Raw genomic sequence first — 20,034 nt, forward strand, 5'->3', positions numbered from 1 at the left:
CGTCAGTGCACCCGGTCCAGAACCACACATACACACTTTAACCAAACTGTGGCCCCACCCCAATTCTTTCTCTCAAATGACGGAACCATGAACCATCTGTCGCTTGAACTCGAAATTCCTAGCTCTTTGGACTCTTCTTTTCCTTCAGCCCTACATCTAACCAATGACAACACCCTGACCACGAGAGTCTATGAGATCTGAAACCTGTGCTCCTTTCCCATTGCCCCAGTGCAGAGAGGAAGAAAGGATGGGGGCAGGGGAGAGGTGGTGTGGGTGCGGAGAAGAGGGTTTAAAATTTTTAATATAAATGTATTCCAAGCTTGCTCTTTAAACAGTTGTGAATAAAGGACAGAGGAGAGAAATGCCGTTGCTCACTGACACACACTATAGGGATGGACTGTCCTAGCTAGTCTCCCTGTCTGTGCCCCACTCTCTCATTGTAGGCACTGTGACAAAGTCAACATGCAGGAAAGAAATAGTCAATCCCATAGATTGCAGTCAATCCCATAGGACTCATTTGGGGCCCCTTGCAACGTACTGTGTCAGCATCTGAGTCCCCTCCCCTCCCCAAGCCCTTTTCCTGAACAAATGTAATACCCCCATCGCACTGAGAGACCAAAATTCTCCAGAACAGTATACTTTCATGTCTGTGTTAAAGCAATGAGAGGCCCAAAAAGTCCATCTTTCTCTTCCTGATTCAATTGTGTTTCCATCATTTGACTAGCTCTGCTTAGAGACACCAAGAGTGTCTTTCTCCAGGAGCTCAAGGTCTCATGAAAGCCAAAGATCTGTCTGATGTGATGCCTTGTAATCGATGCTGAGCTGATGGGGCCCCTTGGTAGAAGACTTGAGCACTGCCTAGGGGTTGGGGAAGTTGGAGACACGGTCATGGAGAAGGGGCCCTTGGACCCAGTCTTGCAAGATAGGCAGGATTTGAGTGTGTGAAACTGCATCTAACGAATGGAAAAGCCCAGAGTATCTCTGCTCTTGTGGTTAAGTGGGTTAAATCTCAGACCATCCCCCCGCACCCCATTGATCAAAATGACTTGGTGCTAAATATATTTCTTTTCCAACAACAGATTGTTCAATTTTATTTTTTGATCTCATCAACTACTTTTTTGTTTTAATAAGCAAGTTCAGGCTGTTCATATTTATCTTTGAGACATGATGTATCCTTAAGCCCAAGTCACTTTGTCTTTTATTGTGGTCATTTACTGCTTTCTCTTTTCATTGCTTCTTTTTCTGTCATGGATTTCAAATTCTTTGTTTCTTTTTGAGCTGGGCCAAAGGCTAACCTTAAGTGGTCTGTTTGTGAACATCTTAACATTAATGCATTTCAGAGAAACCATTTTAATTGCTTCTATTTATTTCTACTATTAACTAAATAAACTTTGATTCCCTTTTAGGAATCAGAAGGAGACTTTTTGTTCCCCCTCCTACTTTGTAGTTATTATCTGAGATCCTTTTGAGGTTCTGCTAATACCTGATTGTTCCAAGAATGTATTTGCTAACTTACCAAATGTTTTCATTATTAGTGAAAGGAGTATTAATTAATCCTTGCTTAATACTCCAGTTCATTTGTTTCTCAAAGAGATCTTTAAATCTCTGTCTAGCCTTAATTATCCCCTGTAGTGACATAATGGGTATGAGTCTTTGTGACCCACTGTTTCTATTTTTAGGTGACCAATTGTTTCGAGTCCACGAAATCTTAAAATATTCTCCTCTGCTCTCAAAGAGCAAGGTGACCCTGGTCAAGTATTTTTTCTTGGCCTTGTCATAGTTTCTCCACCCAGGCCTATTCTCCCCCAAAGTCTAAGGAGGCAAATCGAATTGCTTGTTATCCTTACAGCATTACGTACTAATTTCCTTATTTGTGGTCACTCTGATACTTTGCCTTCGTCTTCTTGTGTTTTTTAAGTGATAGACAAGCCTGTGAAGGGAAATTTGGGCACAGCAAGTCACTCACGACCGAGCAGATCTGTCTGGATTCTCATCATATCCATGCCAAAGGTCTGTTTCCAGTCAGGAAATTTTGTTTTCTCTGTTCCTAAATTTGTGCTCATTACAGTCCTCTTCTGTCTCCACTGCGGGCCTGTCCTTCAAAGCTTGAAATTCTCTCTCCGATTTTCTAGGTGTGAGTCTGCTAGGGCAGCCGTAACAAATACCACAGGCCGAGTGGCTTAAAGAGCAGAAATTTATGATCTCACAGTCCTGGAGGCTAGAAGTCCAGAGCAAGATGTCGGCAGAGCCGTGCTAGGGAAGGGTCTTTGCCAGACCTCTCTCCTGGCTTCTGGTGATTCGCCGGCGACCTGGTCCTCCTTAGCTTGTCGATACATCCCCTCAGGTTGTGTCTTCGGGTTCACATGGCATTCTCCCAGGGTGTGTGTCTCCCCATATCCAAATTTCCCCTTTCCATGAGGACCCCAGTCAGAAGGGATTAGGAGCCCACACGACTCCAATGTGAGCTCGTCCTTACCAGTTACATCAGCAACACCCCTGCTTCCAGACACGGTCATGTTCTGAGGTGCTCGTGGTTAGGACTTCAACATCTGAATGCAGGGGAGACAATTCAGTGGTTAACACCAGGTTGGGAGGTACGGCTCCCTTGTTACCACCTGTGTAATGCAGCCAGAACGTGGGCCCGTTGTTCCGGCGTGTCAGGTGATAACACTCACCACCGGGGCTGTGCCAGGGCTCCTCTTTGGGTTTTTATTCATTTATAATATTTCCAAGTTTTGCCGAGCTTCGTATCGCTCCTGATTCCTTTGTAGTGATAACTGTATCTTCTGCCTCTCTGTAGCTGTTGTCATTGGCTCACTCAGACGTCTTTAGGTGGATGGCCCCAGGTCCGGAGAGTTTTGCTCACCCCCTTTAAATTGCAAAACTGTTACGTAGGACTCAGGCTGCTCATCGGTGAATTCTGTCTGTTGGACTTATTTATTATTTATGAAGCCTATTATATTGCAGTGGTTGTGTCTTGTTTCTCTATTTTAAATCATTTTATTGGGGTGGGGGGATGCTACCGTCCCCAAAATTCCTTGTCGAGAGTGCAGGGTACTTAGTAAGCAACTCTTTCATTTCTTTTTTCCCCCTCCGTGGTTTCTTTTCTAATTTTTCTAGACGGTTCTGTGAGAATCTTTGTGACTCCTCTAAGATGTCATGTGCACACATGGAACACTTGTAAATGTGCAGGAAAGATCCCGCTGCTATGCAGGTGGCCACACCCCGCGGAGACACAGCCCACAGCAGACCAGCTCCGTGGAGTGCAGATAAGGCAGAGATAAAAGATCCACTTTGACTGGGATTCATCATTACAGTGGATATGGTTAGGCTTGGGCCTCTGTGTGGAAGAACCAAATACTACTCCGTAATGGGAGGGCGTGGAAAGATGGAAATTCAAGCCTGTGTGGAACACTAGGGCCCTCTGATGTAGCTTTTGTCACATGCCCAGCTCTTGCCCCTGGAGCTCGAAACCTTCAGGAAGGCCACCCTCCAAGCAGGTTAGAGATCCGTCCTGTACATTTCATGTTTCAGGAGCCGCCAGCTCATTGGTCAGTAAGAGAAGTGGACCGGGCTCATTAACTATGGACGAGGGGACCCTGGAAAGAACCAGAGGCGCTTGCCCTGGACTTTCACCCTCTGGGTTCTCTCCTGGGTCTCCCCTCTGTGCCCTCCGGACACATACAAGTCACTCTTACTTGGAGTTGTGTTAAGTCCGGTGGGAAGAGAAGTCTCGTGAGCCCAGTAGGAAGAACTGACCGTTTCCGTGTTTATGTCCCTGGGGCCATGTATAGTCTGCTAGTCGGAGACAAGAACCATTTTTGCAAACCCAGATCGAAGAGGGTGATGCATTTGTTTTCTTCCCAGAACTCTGCCCTGACAGTGAAGATGTTTGTGGGCAGGGAACGGTAGAAGAGAATCCTTTCTGTACCACGTCCAAGAGTCGGCTCCCATGCATTCGACCCCTCCCTCTCAGGCAAGCCCTGGTAATGAGCTCCCTCGTCCTGAATTGTTGGAACCCTCAGCCTGGCTCAAATGACCACAGGCTGCCTCTTTGTCAGACACACACTGTGCATCTGGCGGCCTCGCCGGGGGTAATGTGATCTGGCTCACAATTTTAATTTTAACCAAAAATACATCTGTCAGGCTCATTCAGCTGACAGGATAAATATCATATTTCTTTACTAGTTTGTAAACACCTTGCTTTTTATCTGGATCTAACGTGTTCCCAGGTGTTTTACCAATGGGAAAACTGAACAGAATACATATGGGGCTAAGGGTGTGTGTTGTGAGTATCCATCACTTGTCGGGGTAGCTTTAACTGGGTCCCGCGCATGCAACACACAGGTGTCAGACCGGGAGGTCTGACCGGTACAGCGCTGGAGAACTCTCTTGGGTCGGAAAACTCAGTAGACAAAATGGTTCTGAGACCACCCCCCAGCTGCCTGTAGACGCCTGGAGTTTTCCCTAGTACAGGGAAAGGAGGATTATGTCATTGTCTCCGGATCCACATCCCCATTGTTTCTCTGGACACAGACTGTTCTTTTTTTGCTTGTTTCTTTCTTTGGACATTTTTTTTTTAATAGGCTCCATGTCCAGCATGGAGCCCAGTGTGGGGCTTGAACTCATGACCCCAAGATTCAGAGTGGAGATCATGAGTCAGACTGTTTTTTGCTTTGTTTTGTTTTTTTAAGATTTTATTTATTTGAGAGAGAGAGAGAGAGAAAGAGCATGAGCATGAGCAGAGGGGAGAAAACAGAGGGAAAAGCAGACTCCCTGCTGAGCTGGGAGCCGGATGCGGGACTCGATCCCAGGACCTTGGGATCATGACCTGAGCCGAAGGCAGACGCCTAACTGACTGAGCCACCCAGGCGCCCCTCATGAGTTGGACTGTCAACTGGCTAAGCCACCCAGGCACCCCAGGACACACACGGTTCTTAACCAAAACCAGTTTTCTTTCACTGCCTTTGAAAATCATTCTTTCTGATTTTCTAGTGTGAAGAATCTACTAAATGAATCCAAAATGCAAGACCAAATGCTATTGTCCCATATATCTGGTCACCGTGAGAGTGCAGATACAGCAGGGACAGTACCCGTTTTGTGGAGTTCAGCAGGGATAGAGTTGGAGGGAAGTAGAACAGCAAATAGAAATAGTAAAATACACAGATTTCCCAGTCCTGAGGGACTCCCTTTCCCCAGTCCTAATATAAACGGCATGAATGCTGATGGTGTGCTATGTGACTGTGGAGAAGGAACCTTGCAAATCAAGGATCTCAGAATGCTTTTTATCATCTCTTAGTTTGCATAATGTCCCGCCGGAGCACACGCATAGTAATGTTACACGCCATCCACAGATGGAGACACCAGAGCTCACAGATGTCCTATCACAGAACTTGCCAGAGACCTGCAGTGATCGATGAGGCTTTTACCAGCCTAGGGCACAGGCTTCTGGTCACCAGTACCACCAGCTTCACCCAGCCAGGCTTCATAGCCAGGGACACTCTGGGCCAAGACGGCAAGGGAGCTGGTCCTGAGAACCGGGCCCGGGGCTAGCCCAGGGTACACCGGGAACAGTGAGTGTGGGTCTCACTCTCTCAGCTCCCATCATCAGCACCCTTTGCCCGCCAGGCAAGCTCCCGCCTCCCGTCTACTTGTCCTCTTTTCTTGTCAACCCTTTTATTGCTCTTGGTTGATTTGTAGGAACCCTGAAAAAGGGCCAATTGATAACTAAAAGGGTTAATAATTACTTTTTTAAAAGATTTTATTTATTGATTTGCAAGAGAGAGAATCTCAAGCCAACGCCTTGCTGAGCAGAGAGCCTGACTCGGGGCTTGATCTCAGGACCCTGAGATCATGACCTGAGCTGAAATCAAGAGTCGGATGCTTCACCGACTGACCCACCCAGATGCCCCCAGGGGCTAATAATTATTAACAAAGTCATACTTTTCCAAAAAGCATATGTATTTTGAAAGAACAAGAGGAGACAGCCATGTCTCCCCAGTGTTTCCTCCTGTTGCCTGTTCCAAATGCTTTTTCTCGTCACTGTCAGGAACCGGAGACTTCTAGAACCTTCTATTGAAGTAGCCCACAAACTGCACCTCCGTGACAGGCTCTTCTGTCACAGTGCACGGCTTCTGGCAATGAAGGAGGAGAAAGGAAGAAGGGATGGGGGAGGGTGAGCTCTGCATCTTGCCACCATCCACAGTGCCACAGAGCTCAGAGAGTGAGGGAGTCTAAGTGGGGCGTACCAGTTCTGAGAACATACAATTCCTCATCTTACAGCAATGTGCCATGTTTATGGCCAAACATGTTCTAAGAAGCAAAAAAAACAAAAAACAAACAAACAAACAAAAAAAAAACCCTACAAAATAATCAGAAGTAAACCTCTAGGAATGTGTGAGTGTTTGTAATTTAAATTTCTTCACGTGAGAAATCTAAGTAAATAACATATTTGAGCATGGCCAAGGATATCATAAAAACACTATAGACTGCTTATAAAAGATCCCTAATTGAGGGGGTGCCTGGGGGCCTCAGGCAGTTGAATATCTGCCTTCAGCTGAGGTCACGACCCCAGGGTCCTGGGATCGAGCCCTGAGTCAGGGTCCCTGATCAGCGGGGAGTCTGTTTCTCCCTCTCCCTCTGCCCCTCCCCCCGCTTGTGCTCTTGCTCTCTCTCTCGCTCTCTCTCTAATAAATAAATAAAATCTTAAAAAAGAAAAAATAAATCACAAATTCCATCACATGGGAAGATGAAAGTCTCGGGATCTAAAAATATTTTCCCTTATCAACTCTTGACCATAACCCAGAGGCTAGCTGAAGTCACTCTGCTCCTTAGGTTTCAGGCAAGATGGGCTCGAATTCTCACTCTGGGTCGTGCAGGAAGCCCACGGTGTCTAGAAGTCCTTGTGGACCATATTGTCATGGTCACGTCTGGCTTGCAGGATGTGCTGCTGTGGACGGAGGGTGCCGCGTCTGTGGTGCTCATGGGATCCAGCAGTTTCCCTTGATTTGATCAGCGGGAGGCAGCTGCGGTTTTAAATAGCATCCCCAGGAGGGAGCCTCGGAAGCCTCCTCCATTCTCGCTCTGGCCCCACTTCTCGTTTCGCCTCATCCGTCAGCTCAGTGATTGAGCGCCTACTATGTGCCGGCTGCTTCCGAGATGGCAGAAAAGAAACAGAACCCATCCTGTGTGACGTTCCTCTCAGATGTGTCCCCTTCTCCTGGTGGCCCCAGCCACTGCCTTCCTCTGTCCCTCATCAATACCTTATAAGCGCCCCCTACTGGCCGTGCTGCGTCTGCCTGGGCTCTGCCCTCACCCGCCCCCAGCCCTGCTCTGAACCTCCCCTCCCTGTCAGGTTGGTTTATCCAGCTTCCATTTGGGGCCCTGCTCTGCCTAAAATCCTCCCAAGGATCCTCACAAAATCCACGTTTCTCAGCACCACACGTGGGGCTCCCCAGGAGTAGATCCCTCCTTGGGATCCCTCTTGGGTGAGATCCCTCACCACCAACCCCCCCCGCCACGATTCGTGTTCCATGCCACCCAGGAAAATTCGCTGTTCCCTGCGCACTGTGACTTTGTATGCCTCTGTGTTTTTGGTTTTTGGGTTTTTTGGCTTGGGGGTGGTGTTTCGTTTTTTGGGTTGGTTTTGTTTTGTTTTGTTTTTGCCTCCTATTCTCCGTCTTTAGAATGCCTTCACCCCTCAACATTTCTTCTCATTCTTAAAGAACAAGCAAGCATGGCCCTTCTGGATTGTCCCACCTGCCCCCCACCTGCCTCAGACCCGCTCCTCCCCAACCCCACCATGGACCACATCTCACTGCGTGTAACTCTGCATTCAAAGGATCGTCTCACCGCTGTTAACAGAACGGTGGTGGGAATGTGGTCATTGAGGCAATTACTGGTAATTGCTCAGTGAATTTCATTCCCCTTTTTAAAAATCATTCTTGATACGGGCCAACATTAACTTCAGAGATAAAATATGAAGTGTGCCTCAGTCCAGTCTTGTCTGCTGAAACATGGGATAATAGTACTTCGCTTCAAAGTCATTACGAGAATGAGCTTCTATCAAGGGGGAAGCCATAGTACGGGTCGCCCGGTGGCATCTCACTAAAGAGTAGCTCATGACTGTCATCGGAGTTTGCAGTCCGAGTCAGTGCAGTTGGTCTCAAATTGTACCTTCCAGAAGCGTCAGGAGGAAGGCATTAATGACTGCGCACCTGTGGCTTCACATCTGTTCTCTGAGGCGACGAGCTTCAGAAGGGGCGGCGTCAGGACGAAAATCCAAGACTGACTCTGGTGCGGGCGGCGTGTGGGAACTCCACAGTCCGACGGGTCCGAAGCAAACAGGGCCTTCAGCCACTGGAGGCGGACCTCCGTCCTCTGCCCGTGGCCCACTCCTGCAAACACAGGAAAACACAGGCGCCAGAAAGTCTAGAAACGACAGTAATTCTAAAATTTATAAAACCGATGGCCATGAGAGAAGTCATCTTAAAGAGAATCAGCAAGACAGTAACGACCCGTCAGCACTCACAGCAGTGAGTTCTCAGAGTCCCACGTGAGCTCAACAGCTGAGAGGTGGTACGGTCACGCCTGGCATGGAGCTTGGGCGATTTCTCCCAACGACTGTTCCTCTGTGCTCCCGAGATTGTCAGGGTGCCCCATCTGTGCTCCAGCGTGTGGAGTCAGTACTGGGTGCATGAGAGTCAATTGCCTGGGAGGCTCCAGAAGAGAAGACCCCATCCGGGGGGCTGTACTAGAAGCTCGTCCTTGTGACTGCATCTCGTGGCCACTGCACTCTCTGTCCTTTTACCAGTCCTGAGGTTTAACTGAGCCACACCATTCTTTTGGGCCATCAGTGACCTCCTGTTTCTTCGGTATCTGAAGTCCGTAAAATGTTCAGATGACTATGAAAATGGCAGCAGCTCCCGTGTTTCGGCTTCTGTGGTCTGTCCGATGTTGTACACACATTGTCTTATTTGGTCATCATCAGAGCTTCACGGATGAGTCTTACTTACTCCTTTCCTAGAAGGATGCTGGGGCTCACAGAGGGGAGTTAACCCCAACTGGTGGGAAAGATGTGGTTTAAACCCAGATGTGCTCAGCTCCAAAGCCAGTGCTTTTTTTGTTATGCCCAACGACAAGCTTTGAGCGCCATATGTATGTGTTCAGATCCCACTTCTAGCCAGATGACTGTGAGCAAGTCGCTAAGTATTTATTGACCTTATTCCCTCATTCATAAAACAGGAATAATCATGCCAGCTTTTCCAAGTTTTTGTGGTGTTTTTTAAATGAGATGTGGAATGCAGATTACAGTGCTTAATCGATAGGAGGCAATCAATAATTCGTGGTCTCTGTCCCCCTGAAACTGGTCTCCAGATGATGCTCACCACCAAGGTCTTATGCAGACTTTCGTGGGGTTCCTAACATGGCCTCCTGATAAGGAACCTGTCCCATTGGCTGTCTAGCTCAGCTGCTCTTGGCTTCAGCCTGTCCCTGTCTTTATTCTAGAAGGAGCATTGAATGTGCAGGAAGGAAAGAAATATCCCAAAGAAAGAACCTTTCATTTGCAGAAATTGCATTTTGTAGTTTGAAATGGAAACATGTGATGTTGGAAAGAGAAATCTCCTAAAACCAACCAAGGGAAATGTTTGCATGTTCTCCCTCTCTGTAAATTTACCAACATCTTATGATGTTGCCCAGTGGTAAGGATACATGTATTCACATTTTAATTTTGCATGTTGGGGGTCGCCCCCCCCAAAAAAAACCCTGAGTATATTTAACATGATAAAGTAATGCTACGGACTGGAAGTCAGAAGGGCCCAGAGCTGACCAAATGTATTTCAATAATGAAAATAATGATGATTGGTAACACACCAGTGTTAACACAAAGTGATCAAGCAAGTGGAACTACAACTCGCATGTTCTATTCTGTAATGCTCATCAGTAGCAAGTGTGCTGTCCTCTACTGCATGCCAAGGTCAAGGGTGTCTGGCATTGAAAGTGAAGTGTAGCTTATGAGTGTAGCTTAGGAGCAGCTGAAGTCAGGTTAGCCAGTCGAATGGAGGGGGGAGGGGGGGAGGTGGCAACTTTTATCCCCTTCCAGTTCCTGTTTTCTCCTCATTGATGTTCCATATTCCACTCTGACCGGCTGCTACCTTGTGAGCAACTGACTGGAACAAGCAGAATTAACCATATTCTCTGTCAAATATTTCAGTCAGCCCGATATTCTCACCCAAACCTTTTTACGTTAATTAAACTCCCCAGCACCAGCCCCATCCCTTTTTACTGCTTTATTCCTTTTTTTCATGGTATAATGTGTTGATTACGTGTATTTTTATGATCAGTTTACCACTTTTTTTGTCTTTTTTTTTAAGATTTTATTTATTTATTTGAGAGATAGAGAATGAGCACGAGAGGGGAGAGGTCAGAGGGAGAAGCAGACTCCCCGCTGAGCAGGGAGCCTGACGTGGGACTTGATCCCAGGACTCCAGGATCATGACCCGAGCCGAAGGCAGTCGCTTAACCAACTGAGCCACCCAGGAGCCCAGTTTACCACTTAACAACCTAGAGGAAGTCTTTCTTGTCCACTAACGTATTCCGAATAGCTAGGATTATAACTGGCACGTATCAAGGGCTTGAAAAATATTTTAATGGATAATAAGGACAAAAAAGCTTGATACGGTCAAGACGGATGCCATGCAAGAAAAAGCTTATAAAGGAAAACAGAGGAAGAAGACATGAAAGAAAAGATCTGATAATTTTGTTCACTTATGAATAAAAAAAACACGTATCAAAACAGGATAAACTATTGCCTTCTTAGGTAGATAAGTTTATTTCTACTTTCTAGATCACATCTCACGTCTCAGAAGGTTCATTTTTATTTATTACTTCAGCATTAATTTGTCTGTTCATTCATAATGTGACAAGCGCTGTAGTATAAAAATGCGAGGGGCGCCTGGTCGGCTCAGCTGGTCGAGGGTGCCCCTGCTGATCTCAGGGTTGCGAGAGCAAGCCCCATGTTGGGTGTTGAGACTGCTTAAAAAATAAAATCTTTAAAAAAGAAAAAAAAGCAAGCTAGATCGTCAGCACACACTCATACAACATGATTGGGTCTGCCCCCAAATCAGCCATATTTAACAGTAGGTCTCCATCCATTACTTTGATGAGTTAAAATACGGTACAGATGCAGCCAAGTCCAGAGGTTTGATCTCTCTGCGGACCAGCTAGTTTCAGGATATAATGGGTAATTGACCTGGGAAATGAATAATCTTACCACCAACCACTGAGTGCACCCATTATCCAGGCTAATTGTCTTACAAACATCTGCTGCTGGCCAGAGTGGATGACTCAGCACAAGCCATCACCAGGAGAGGAATGGCACAGAGCTCACCTCCTGCTGATTGTGAACCCAGGGCACCATCCTTGTATCTGAGCAGCAACACAGTTATACCCTGTGTTGCACTGACTTGAGATGGAAGGACATGCTTCCAACCAAAGGCAAGCTGAAGAATGGAAAGCAGAAAGGGATCGAGCTTGGGAGCAGACATCAAGAGCCACTTTGCAGCCCATATCAGTGAGTTGTGGCCCCTGGGAAAGCATGGTTAAAGGGTAGACTAAACAGTGTGTCAGATTTGAAGGTCGGGTCTTCCTCCTAACATCTTTTCCTTCTCCGTGTCTGCTTCTCAAGTGACCACAACGCCATCCTAGTTGCTCAGGTCAAAAACCAAGGAGTTATTCTTGACTCCTTCTGTGCTCGGGTAGCCCACATCCCTCCCGGAATCTAGTTCTCTCAGTCTCTCCTACAGTCACCCTGGCCCCAGCTGCTTCCATCTCTCATCCACACTGCTGCAAAGCCTCAAATATGATCTCCCTGCTCCCGCCCTCCCCAATCCTCCCGCCTTCTGTTCTCAGCACAGTGGCCAGAGGGATCCTTAGAAAAGAAAATCACATCATGTCATCCCTCCGCTCAAAACTCTATGGTGATTTCCACTTCATTCGGGATAGAAGCCAGAGTCCTTTCAACAGCCTGTGTGAATTGCTCCCCTGCGCCCCACTATTTCCTCTTCAACCTCTTGCCCCACCCCTTCCTCCCACTCCTTCCAGCTCCACTGGTCCACTGGCTGTTCCTTGAACACTGCAGACACATTCCAGCCTCGGGACCCCCGCAGTGGTGGTTTCCTCTGGCGACAGTTGTATCTGCTTCCCCCAGACAGCCCCATCCATGGTTGATGACTCCGACAAGTATTTGTTCAAATGTCACCTTCCTCATGAGACCAACTCTGGTCGCCCTATTTTATTTTCTTTTAAATTTTTTTAAAGATTTTATTTATTTGAGAGAGAGAGAGTACAAGCACAAGGTGGGGGGAGGGGGAGCAGCAGGCAGAGGAAGAAGCAGACTCCCCTGTGAACAAGTAGCCAGTCTTGGGGCTCCGATCCCAGGACCCTGAGATCCTAACCTGAGCCGAAGGCAGCCGCTTGACTCCTGAATCAGCCAGGCACCCCTGGCCCTCCTATTTTAGACTGAAACTCATCTCCACGTGTATTTCTGAACCCCCTGACTTGACTCCAATTTTTCCCCAGTGGCTTTTAATACCTAACCTGCTATATAATTTAGTCATTTATTACTCTTTGTTCTTACTGATACTTTCTCCAATCATCCTTAATCAGAGATCTGCTTCCCACAGAGTGTATTTGCCTCCTGCAGGGCTTACTGTTGTCTGTCTCCTCCTGTCATGGTTAATTGTATATGTCAGCTTCACTAGGCCATAGGGTGCCCAGATAGTCGGTCAAACATTATTCTAGCTGTTTCTGTGAGGATGTTTTTGGATGAGATTAACATGTCAATCAGTCGGTTGAATAAAGCACCCTAGTGTGGGTGGGCCCCATCCATGAGTTGAAGGCTTAAATGGAACAAAAATCATGACCCTCTCCTGAGTAAGGAAGAATTCCCCGTCTGTCTGCCTTCAAACTGGGACATCAGCTTTTCTCTGCCTTTGGACTCGAACTTAACATGAGCTCTTCTGTGTCTCAAGCCTGCTGGCCTTCAGACTGGAACGCTGCCATTAGTCCTTCTGGGTCTCTGGCCTGCCAACTCACCCTGCAGATCCTGGGACTTGTCAGCCTCCAAAATTGTGTGAGCCAGTTCCTTCCCCACCCGACTTGAACAAAAGAGGGCAGGGACAGAAAAGTCTCTATCGTTTGCTGCTGCAAATTGTCCCTTGTATCTACTGGCCCACCCCAACGTGTCTGACCAGCCCTAGCACGTAGAGGGCACTCCTTATACATTTGTTGAAGAAATAAAGAAACAAACATGTAACAAGGGGACTCTCTCTAGAAGTATAATGAATACAATCATCTCTGTATCTCCTAGTCAAGATCTGTGGGCTTTATACCTTCTAACTGAGTCAAAGATAGAAGAACGGTCTTCCTAGCTTTGCGCAGTGACAGTATCACAGCCAATGAGGTTTATCCGAGGCGCAATTATTGCTAATTGAAAAGAATGGTCTTCCTGCCTATGCTTCATAGAAAGCCATCCTGGCTGTATAGTTTTATGCTGGCTTCACACACTGTTGGCCACACTTTCCCTTGGGGGTCAGTGTGAAAAACCAAGCACAGCAATCTCCAAGCACGGGTGAGACTGAACCCCCAGGAGATCTGTGGCATAAGGAAACCTTAAATCAGGAAAAGCTCAGGGACGTCTCTGGACGTGGAAGTAGCCAGAAACCTCAGTAGCCAGATACCAAGAAGCTTCCCATGGCCCGTGGGGCAGCACGGGGAGAAAAGACAGCTCGAGACGTGAAGACCAGAAGCAAATGTCATTTGCCATCATTTGGCTCTGCAGAAGGAAAAGAATGCTTTTGTGTGTAAATAGTCTGCCTTTTCACACCATGGTTTCATGGGCAAGAGAAGAAAGAGGGAGAGATGATGAGGAGAAGGGAGAGGAATGAGACTGATGGGAGCGATTAGAAGTGGGCGCGGGGCTGGTCAAAAAAAGACTGGCAGAGGGGATGGCAGGAGAAGACAGAAGCTCAGTGCAGAGGGGGCAGCTGCATCAACAGCCCTCCCAGAGATTATTATAGCTCCTGAAGATGGGGGGGGGGGGTGTGTGTGCGCACGTGTGTGTGTGTGTGTGAGCGCGAGGGAGATGAGAAGAGGCTTCTTCACCTGCATTAAATGCCCTGGGAAGTGTTTCCATGGTAATGAGCAAGGCTGACTGGAGAGGAGGGGACCATGGACACCCAGTGAGCAGCCCCGCAGACTTCTGGGAGTCCTGGAAGCCACCCACCCAGACTTCCTGGAGCAGGATTTCCCACGCTCTGTCCCACAGAATATCAGATTCCCTAGAAAAGGGCATGGGGGAGAGCAAAGGTTCCGTGGACGGAAAAAAAAAAAAAAAAGCTTTAGGAACATCAGGTTAGACAAAGCTAAATAGATTCCTTCAGTACCTCCTTTAGTAAACTGAGATGAATCATGATGTGCCAAAAGGGGGGTACCATGTGCAGAATTCTCCCAACCTCCATGGACCACTGTTTGTGCGGAGCTCTTCACCAAACTGGGGCCAGTGTTTTGTTGGATTCCCAGCGGGAAGCATAATTCTTGATAAAAGCAGACAGTAGAATCTTACAGAGATTGTGCTAATCTTAAAAGAAAAAGCTGGTTTCTAATTAAGAATGATTGGACCTAAGCATCAGTAGCTTGATACAGTAATGGTTCACTTACCATATGGGTTATCTTAAGACTTTTTGGGTAGCTGTTGAAAGACTTTGCATCTGTTGCGTTTGAAATGGAAACTACGGGTTTATGTCATTTCAGCAACATTCTGCATAAATGAATCTCAGGGAGGTCTGGCCAGCCTTCTACCATGGGCCACTTATCCAGGGGGAAGACAGTGAGCCTTTGATGCTGCTGACTGGGCTAGGATTTTTCACATAGAGCTTTGGTAGTTTAAACTGAGAGTTAGTGGCCCTGGGTGGCTCAGCCAGTTAAGTGGCAGGTCATGATCCCAGGGTCCTGGGATTGAGCCCCACATCAGGCTCCCTGCTCAGTAGGAGCTTGTACTTGTGTTCTCTCTCATCAAATAAATAAAATCTTTTTTAAAAAAGGATACTTTAAAAACTGAGGTTTATCATGGCAGAGAGTAGACCCAAGTGGTGACTGTATGGTGTTTGGTATATACTCAGTGCTCAACAAATGTTGGTAAAAAAAACAAATTAACGGCAATACAGTGTTGTATGTTTATGTTTTTGTTTTTTGCGTTTCAAAGAACGAATTTCTGGGTCACCGTATATTTTAGATTTTATAAAGCTGGTGAATTCTAACAGTTTTGGCGATTTTCTCCAGTTTATACCCCTTAGAGATTGTTGGCGAAGTCCCTGTGCATTTAAATAGAGCACAAAATGAGATCTGCCGTTCAGCATTGATGTTCAGTATCCTGTAAAGTAAAATTATAGGTGATTACAAAAGTCGTCACTGTCAGAAGCCAGGTGATACCTCCCCAGATAGGCTAAGAACTGGTGTCTTCTCAGCTGGGCCCATAAAATAAGCCAAAAACATAACAAAGTGCAAGATGAGATCGTTCCTGGTCACCCAGTCTACTCTCTCAAGCTTGTTATAGATAAACAGCTTAGGTTGTTCCTTTTCAACTTTTTTCTGGTTTCTCTCTGCCATGATTTAGTATGTCATTGCCCATGTTGACCCTCTACTTTCTTTCTGGATCTCAAATAATCCAGCTAATCCCACGTCCCTGCCATGAACCCAGCATTTTCGAGGAACCCATTTTGTCGAATCCGATCGAACAGGAGAGATACACTAGAGCTTCCTGGGTATCCCACGTTCGTTTTTCAGCCTGCACACCCATGCATAAATGCAAAAGATGTGTTTTCTCTGGATCAACTGATCTCTTTTTGCACTACCAGTGAAAGAAAGACTACCTATCAGAACAACTGTAGTGAAAACAATAAATCTCAACTTGAGGGAACAGTTAACGTTACAGGGTTTTTTCTTTGTTTGCTTGTTTTGTTTTGCTGTTGTTTCCCTCTCCTGACTCCCACTGTTGCAGCGGGATTCAGGATATATAAGGTATTATAAGGACACAAGCTGTTGTGGGTCATTGTGTAAACAGTGAGATTTCTACTGAACTCTGCTTTTCGTATGGCGTAGCTCCTCTTCTGAGACGTGTCCAACACTGAGAGCTTAGCGTATCATGTCAGCAGAACTGTACTCTTGTTCTGATGAATAAATTGTAGGTTTTAAAGTGAAGACTCCTTCAGCTACTGTACACAGAAACTAGAGATGATGAGAGCTAAGGCTCACACCCGTGAACAGTGCCAAAGACAGAAACTCTAAGTGGGGATTGACAACGTATCTATCACCCAGTGTCTGTGGCCCTGAAGTCGTAAATAAGGCTTTGAGTGTTAAAATATATAATTCAAGAATATATTGGCAACAACAGTGTAAACTCTTACTTGTATTATTATCTGAACAGTAAAAAAAAAAATGACTTTGGAGAAGGCTTGTTAGCCAGGGATTTGCTAAATGCTTTGGCAGGAAAGACTTTACATTAAAAATGCCCAAATTGGGAGCACCTGGGTGGCTCAGCGGGTTAAGCCTCTGCCTTCGGCTCAGGTCATGATCTCAGGGTTCTGGGATCGAGCCCCACATTGGGCTCCCTGCTCGGAGGGAGCTTGCTTCCCCCCTCTCTCTCTCTGCCTACTTGTGATCTCTTTCTCTGTCAAATAAATAAAGTCTTTTTTAAAAATGCCCAATTTGGGGGCACCTGGGTGGCTTAGTCGGTTAAGCGTCTACCTTGGGTTCAGGTCATGATCCCAGGGTTCTGGGACCAAGCTCTGCACCGGGCTCCCTGCTCCACAAGGAGTCTGCTTCTCCCTCTGTTTGCCACCCTCTCTGCTTGTGCGCTCTCTCTGTCAGATAAATAAATAAAATCTTTTTTAAAAATTCTAATTTAAAAATGCCCAATTTGTGGGACTGTAAATTGGTGCAGCCACTGAACAGTATGGAGGTTTCTCAAAAAATTAGAAATAGAACTACCATATGATCCAGCAAGCCCACTTCTGGGTATTTTTACAAAGGAAACGAAAACACTAATGTGAAGAGAAAGCTGCACCCCCGTGTTCATGGCAGCATTATTTACAATAGTCAAGGCTTGAAAACAGCCTGAGCGTCGATCAGGATGGATGAGCAAACTGGAATCTGTATACGGTGGAATATTATTCAGCCATAAACAAGAATGAAATTCTGCCGTTTGTGACAACGTGAGTGGACCTTGAGCCCATATGCTAAGTGAAATAAATCAGGGACAGAGAAATACCATATGATCTCACTTATATGTAGAATCAAAAGACAAATCAAAACAAAAAAACATACAAAACCAAAACAGGAAGCTCATAGAGAAGACACACTGGGAGTTGCCAGTGGGGAGAGGAGGAGGGGGGCAAAGCGGGTGAAGGGGATTAAAAGGTACAAACTTCCAGCTCTATTATAAATAAGTGCTGAGAATGAACAAATAGCATGGTGACCAGGGTTAATAATACTGCATTGCATATTTGAATGTTGCTAGGAGAGTAATCTTAAAACCTCTCATCACAAGAAAGATATTTTATAACTATATATGGTGATGGTTATGAACCAGACTTGTGGTGATTTTTTAGCAATATACAGAAGTATCAAATCATTGTTACACACCTGAAACTAATATAATGTTTCACGTCCATTATACCTCAGTTTAAAAAATGCGCAGTTTGCAACCCCAAATGCACTGTTCTACCTTTGTGAGAAAAATAGAAAGTTTGACATCAAGCTTCAGTGCCTTCCCTGGGGTTCAGTTTAAGTAGTTTGTCCCAGGCGCCAGCTGTTCCCCCAGCAAATGTCAGTAAAGGAATAGCATAGTGATGATCCTGGACCCTGATGCAATATTTTTTAAAAGATTTTATTTATTTATTTATTTATTTGAGAGAGAGGGAGAGAGAGAGCGGGGGCATGGGGAGAGGGAGAAGCAGATTTCCCGCTGAGCAGAGAGCCCAGTGTGGGACTCGATCCCAGGACCCTGGGATCATGACCTGAGCCGAAAGTAGGTGCTTAACAAACTCAGCCATCCAGGCTCCCCCCATGCAATATTAAATTATGTTTCATATACATGGCTGCCTTTCTTTTAGTCTCTGTGCTATTATGTATGTCTGAAATTGTTTTTTTTTTAATTACTGAAAAAGAAAGTGCTGATGAGTATAATGGATGTTGAAAGATTCTCATTAAAAATTTAAGTAGGAGTTTTCACACGTTGGAAACTTCTCTCTTAGGTATCAGAACAATGCAACTCTCCGAAATAATTCATCCCCCCAAGGAGACCAAGTCTTTATGGTTTTACTCTTTAAAAATGATTTTTAAGAAATACAAGCAAAAGGCTTTGGGATTCTTAAGTATATTTTTAAAGAGAGTTTAGCAAACCCTAAAATGAGATATACGTGTGGAATGTAAATCCTTATGAGCATATAAAAATATTTCCCAAGGAATTTGTCATGGTGCAATATAATGACAAATGACAATAATATAATGACAACTAACACGGTATCGGGTACATTTGCGGGCTTTGTGAGTTTTGTTTATTGAGGTTCACTCCTGTGACAGTTTTGCAGATGTTTTAAATGTACAAGTTGTCTTAAATGTACAGACGCTTCTAAAGTCTATGAGGCATATTCTTGAACCTCCAAAGTGTTCCTGGACAGTGGGAAAATTTTATGTAAGAGGAACATGAAAGGAAATGTCTATAATGGCACCAAAGCAGGTTAGGTCGAATTGATGTTTCTGAGAAAAAAATACTTGCTCCTAACTTAAAATGATGAAAACAATCACTTCATTAATTAGCACATCCCAAATAAATATATTTTTAGAAGCAAATACTGTTCCTGGTTTGGTTAACTTTTGCCTATTCTTCATCTGCATAATTCATTCTGGTAATTTCTGATAATGTTTTCCTGAAGCTGCTTTTCTCATAGGAAGGAAGAGGCCAAATATTTTTTGATATGTGTAAATTTAATGGTCCCTATTAAAATTTTTTCTATCACTGAAGGTACAAAAGCGGTTAATATGTTTTAAAACGTGTCCCTTCATCACAGAAGAAATGCATGTACAGATTGAAAAATGAATATATGAATAAGCCAATAAAATTAGATTAAAAAATCTTTGTTAACTCTTTGATATATATCTTTCCATAAATTTCTTCTGGGCTATAATTCATACACATGTAGAACCAGCTGGTAAAACTCTGCACAAAAACACATAGCCAGTAATAATGATTGATAATTGGCAGTATGGTTGGCTAAGAATTACTGTTTAGTGTGAGTTTTCTTGAATTTTAAGTAAGTGGGATTCGAATATTTAAAATCCAGTATTTTCTTTGATGCTGTTGAGTTTGGCTGAGTCATAACAGTAATGCTTTTGTAGTATTTACATTTAAAACATTCTTTCTAGAATTATAGAGTTCTCACAGTACTTGCCAAGAATATATATTAATGGGATTTTATTTGTTTTAATGCTTGCTTGTTTTAATTGAACTGCTCGAATTCAAGGACTCTTCTTTATGTTCTTAATAACCAGTGTTTTTAAAGTAAATTATTCTTATTTTTGAAGAGATCTCTAATAAGCATATCTACCAGGAAAAAATAAACATTTAGCATGCTTTTTTTTCATGTGGTGGAATTAATTATGTTTATTTTCACTTACGTTTTCCCATCTGGTTTTTTTTCCCCAGTGTTTCACAAACAGCATCTTTATGTTTTACAATCCAAAAAAAAATTATTTAAAAAGAAGTAACAATGGATTGATCCATTCTCTACCTGATGTAAACCCCATAAAAACCCTGGATTCCAGAAACAGGCTTATTTCCTTTCACTCAGTGACACTTCTTTGAGGTCAATGTCCCAGAGTTTGCTCCATCCCTTACAAAATAGCATGCGTGGAAATTTGGTTTTCCTTTTTGGGTAAAGTTTCTCCAGCGCTTGCTGATAAAGCTCTTTAATTTTA

At 44.9% G+C, this 20,034-nt stretch overlaps 1 protein-coding gene and 1 pseudogene across 1 annotated transcript in view; both read left to right on the top strand.

The window, feature by feature from the left end:
- The window catches only part of CAP2 (cyclase associated actin cytoskeleton regulatory protein 2), a 125,656-nt gene that overhangs the window by 71,782 nt on the left and 33,840 nt on the right, over positions 1–20,034 (top strand). The window lies entirely within an intron of this gene.
- On the top strand, positions 13,429–13,552 carry LOC123942839 (annotated as a pseudogene).

The sequence above is a fragment of the Meles meles genome, chromosome 5 (assembly GCF_922984935.1).
Source record: "Meles meles chromosome 5, mMelMel3.1 paternal haplotype, whole genome shotgun sequence".
NCBI classification, from domain to species: Eukaryota; Metazoa; Chordata; class Mammalia; order Carnivora; family Mustelidae; genus Meles; species Meles meles.